Source organism: Lissotriton vulgaris, chromosome 4_1, assembly GCF_964263255.1.
Source record: "Lissotriton vulgaris chromosome 4_1, aLisVul1.2, whole genome shotgun sequence".
Lineage (NCBI taxonomy): Eukaryota > Metazoa > Chordata > Amphibia > Caudata > Salamandridae > Lissotriton > Lissotriton vulgaris.
In genome coordinates, this window is record NC_141691.1 from 1,460,008,374 (window position 1) to 1,460,013,510 (window position 5,137).

The 5,137-nt window shown below is 47.2% G+C and overlaps 1 pseudogene; it reads right to left on the reverse strand.

Annotated features, from left to right (window-relative positions):
• Nucleotides 1-3,724: 3,724 nt before the first annotated feature.
• Nucleotides 3,725-4,281, reverse strand: LOC147724106 (MARVEL domain-containing protein 1-like; annotated as a pseudogene).
• Between the last annotated feature and the right edge of the window lie 856 nt (nt 4,282-5,137).

Genomic DNA, 5,137 nt, shown 5'->3' on the forward strand with positions numbered 1-5,137 from the left:
AATGGCATTGTCATTTACATTGCCAATAGCTTAATCTCTCGCAAATGTGAGACCTATTGTACCCTACGGACGAGCTCAGCAGACAGCAATTACTACCACACACACACACCCAGAGCCACACACACACACCCAGAGCCACACACACACACCCAGAGCCAGCCACACACACCCAGAGCCAGCCACACACACACACACCCAGAGCCAGCCACACACACACACACCCAGAGCCCCACACACACACACACATCCAGAGACACACCCAGAGACACACACACACACACACACCCAGAGCCACACACACACACACACACACCCAGCGCCACACACACACACCCAGAGCCATACACACACACACCCAAAGCCACACACACACACACACGCACGCACCCAGAGCCACACACACACACACACCCAGGCAGCAAGCAGCGCCACCTCATATGCAAAGAACGTGACGTAAAAGCACAGCCTAGCCTACTTGCCACTAAGCACCACCCCGGCCCCTACTTCTGGAGATGCGGTATAGTACAAACCTACCCAATGTCGTTTCCCGAGGGCGGGATAGACTTTGAATGGAATCCATTCTAAGATCAGGCATGAAGGACCCCGCTAAAAAGCCGATTCAGTTAAATAATTATTGTGTTATAGTCGAGGAATGAATAAAAACGCGTGGTTTGCAATTAAACAAAAGCGTATTTGGTTATGAATTCTTAATTCATAACTATTTTAATGAATATTATAGAATAATACGCTTAAGAATGGGAAACATTAAAGCATACCACTTCTTATGATTGTAACGAAAAGTGTGTATTGGAAAACGTGGCTAGTTTGACTCCAGTGCTCACAATCTGTCGGCGGATTCACGCTTATTGAGAACCTATACATCCTCTGGATCATTCCAGGAGCCGCTTAAAAGACAAAACGTGGGCAATAGTTATTCTATTAATAGCTGCTATGCGCTCATTCTTAGGAAGAGTTGGGTAAGAAAACCTGTCCACCTCGGGCTTGGCAACAGCGTCAGCCAATGACAAAATTAAAACGTCGCCTTGGCATCACACAAACAAATGTGCTCCGCCAAACCACAGGAAGGAAGGGGCAAAGATAGTGTGAGAAGCAGTGACATTGAAATAAAACCCTACTCGACCCTTCAGTGTCAGTTTGATGAGCCAATAGTTAGTACAAGAAATCAAACCAGAGCCGGAATAGATCCCATCCCCCGAATGTACCCAGTAATCAATTTAAGTTGGTTTGAAACCATGCGAGAAGAAAACTGAAAGTTCTGTTACGATCATCAAACAGTGGACTTCTTCCGGCGGCGGTCGGCCTGGAGGAACGACAAAAAAAAACCTCTGAAAAAAAAAAAAATAAACAACCGCCCACCGCCGCATGACGTACGAAAAGAGGCGGAGAGCGAAAAAATCGCCAGAACGCCCACGAATGTGCTCCCACAATGACAGACACATCTCTGTTCCAATGGCTAGCCTCCATTTATGGAGCTAGCCAATGGAACAGTCAAGTCAAGTCAAGTCAAAGAATTTATATAGCGCACTACGTACCCGGAGGGTTTCAAGGCGCTTAGGAAGGGGGAGGAGGATTACTTGTCAAATATCCACGTTTTAAGTTGCTTTCTGAATGCTAGGTGGTTCTGGGTAAGGCGAAGGTTAGCGGGGAGTGAGTTCCATGTTTTAGCAGCCAGGTATGAAAAGGATCTGCCTCCCATGGTGGTCTTGTTGAAGCGAGGTACAGTGGCGAGGGCTTGGCTGGAAGAACGTAGTTGGCGGGAGGGGGTGTAGAAGGACAGTCGTGAGTTGAGGCATTCTGGACCGATGTCGTAGAGTGATTTGTGTGCGTGGGTAAGCAGTCGGAAAGTGATCCTCTTATTGACGGGTAGCCAGTGGAGGTCTTTAAGGTGACCAGAGATGTGTTCGTTGCGTGGGATGTCTAATATGAGTCTTGCTGAGGCGTTTTGGATTCGTTGGAGTTTCTTCTGGAGTTTTGCGGTGGTACCTGCAGAGAGGCGGGTTAAAGCCCCAGACTGAAACTCAAAAGATTTCGCCTGCGGGAACACTGCTGCGCAGTGGACGCCAGGCGAAACCTAAAAAGGAAACGTTTTCTTTTCGACCTACTGTTCCATAAGATCGATGGAGTTGGTTTGGCTCCAACCAGAGGAATAGTTAGCTTTCACCTCACATTAGTGACTGTTTCGTAGGTCATTCTGCCTTCTTCAGAGTGCTGCTATGGAATGCATGAGGGGCAATTTTTCATCTCATAAGTACACTGAGTGATCACATATTAAATTACTTAAATGTCATAGATGCATTGTATGCAGAAAACAAAAAAATATTTATCATATTTTCACTGTAGCAGGTTTTTTTCATACTAAGAGTTAAAAACTACGGGTTGAATTGCAAATCAGGCCTATTGACTTTGCCAATGCCTGTTTCTCCAATGCCTGTAGAAATACGTGTAATATACACTCTCAAAATGATTGTACCACAAACAGTACCTTAAGCCTTTCTGCTATTTAGCTTACACTATTCTCCAGCATTGCAACAGCTAAAAAATAAATACATTTAAAAAATAGACAATTAATAACTACTTGGACTGGTGACAGAATCTAGCCTCAGTTGACTTGCTGCAATCACTTTTAGGTATCACTCTTTGTGTAGTCACATATCAAGCCCAAATTCAAAGCATTTGAAAATAATCTGCATTTTATCAATTAGAAATGTTGGTGGTAAAGTAACATTATTATTTTTTTTTAATAAACTCGAGTGGATTTTGTTTCACATTCCCGTAGAATTTTTACATATGTCAAACTATGCAGCATAGAATTTTGAAAGTTTTGATGACGCAACATTTTAGTAAAAGTTAAATCCCACGCTTTACAAAGAAGACAAACGTAGGGGATTAACTGAGATGGGGAGGAATGTGTGGTGGGAATGCAGAGAGAGAAAATTACAAGATTCCTTTCAAAATGTACAATAATTCTTTGTTTATTCTCGAGGTTGCTATAAACAATTAAAAAATAAAAACTAAAAACCTGTTGGGAGGAAGAAATGGTTTTCGACTCCGCAGTTCAATAGGAGATATGGTCCAATGTTTTCTTGTCGAAGTTGAAGTCCAGTTCTAATCTCAACTTCCGCATTTCAAAAAAAAAATCTCCCCCTTTGGCAAATCAGGTTTCCTTCCTGTGCTTACGAAACAAGCTTAATGCACTACTGAGGGACACATAAGAAACCTGGGCATTCACATCTCATCTGACCCTTGGACAGCTTGTAACAGCACATCCATGTTTTTTTTTTAATACTGTAAACTCACTTTTTTATGTAAGTGAACCTTGTATTTTTAAACAAATATCCATATTATTCCAATGTGGTACCTCAACGTTATGATGTTCTCTCTTTTTGTCTTAAATATAAAGAATTGTTGTTCCTGTAATGCACCTCAGTAAGCGGTTTGGTGTAACGGCTGAGAAACGAATTCTAATCTCGGCATAAAGATGTCACCTCAAACGTGTGATCCTGGGCAAACCGCTTCGCACCCTTGATGTTTTTTTTTCCTTAGCTGCCTAAACGTGGAAGTGCTTGGAAACAGACAGACCATCAGCATTGGGGGCTATAGTGTATTGAACCGGGAAGACCATTGTGTTCAGATTGGAAGCGCCTGGAGGTGGTTAGGTCTGCCGTGGCACTGCATCCAAGCCCTCGCACTTACTCTCCACCCCTGGCCGGGGCTCAGATGAGGCCCTGCTGGCCCCGGCACTTCTTGCAGGCGCAGGCCACGGCGGACAGCAGGTAGAGCAGGCAGCAGAGTCAGGCGAAGAAGGAGGCGGCCAGGTAGATGTGGTAGAGGCAGTCGTGCTTGTAGGCCGACACGCTGCAGTACTCGTGCCGCAGGGTCTTGTGGATCATGATTTTGGCGGCGGAGGCCTGCAGGCCGGTGGCCAGGGCGTGGTGGGTGGTGTTGGTGGTCAGCCAGCGCTCGCCGCCCAGAAGAGGCACCAGGTCCTGCTTGTCAAGCAGGGTCAGCAGGTAGAGGGCGATGGTCAGCAGCCAGAAGAGCACGGCCGAAGAGGGCAAAGTGGATGGCACCCTCGTACTTCTTGTAGGCGATGGTGATCCAGAGGGCGGCCCCGCCCAGCAGCTGCAGCACCCGCAGCACCCCCAGGAAGCTGCGCAGGAATGCCCAGTTCGCCCGCAGGGAGCCCCGCGCCACCTGCGGGGGCGGGTGTGCGGGCTGGGGCGGGTGCGCTGGAGGGGGTGGGCAGGGTGGAGGGGGCATAGCAGGCAGCAAGAGTTCAGGATCCTGGCAGGGAACGTCTAAAGAGTCAGCCCGGCGAAGATCTCCTGAGGAAAGAGTTCTGTCCGAGACCAAAGTTTCAGAGAAGAGCACCGCGCCAACAGCACCAAATCTGAACAAGTTGTCTCTGCAAACAGCCACACGGACAGCGGGAGGGGGGCGGGAACAGGCACATGGACAGCGGGAGGGGAGCACTCACCTGGACTTCTTCCGGCGGCGGTCGGCCTAGAGAATGACAACAAAAAAACTCTGAAGAAAAAAAATAATAAACACCCGCCCACCGCCGTATGACGTACAAAAAGAGGCGGAGAGCGAAAAAATCGCCGGAACGCCCACGAATCTGCTCCCACAATGACTGACACATCTGTTCCAATAGCTAGCCTCCATTTATGGAGCTAGCCAATGGAACAGAGAGGCGGGACAAAGCCCCAGACTGCTTCTCAAAAGATTTCGCCTGCGCGAGCGCTGCTGCGCAGCGGACGCCAGGCAAAACCTAAAAAGGCCACTTCAAAAGGAATTTTTAACACCATCAGTAGGATACAGGAACTGATAAAGCTGGAACGTGCCTTGTGATCACATGGAATGCTGGTAAAAAGCCTCCTGTTATCTCATCAGACTCTAAACACAAAGGCAATATCAAAGTAATAAAGTGAAAATAGAAACACTGGCACTGAAGAGAACTACCTTGTGTTCAGATGTGCTCATTGTGAAAGAGCAAAGAGCAGTCACTCTCAGTGAAGTTATCCAGTGGCTGAAGTGGGCTGACACCCTGCCCTATTCTGTATGCTGTAGTGGGCAGGAGCAAAATGTGAATGACACACCAACAGACCAATGGGTG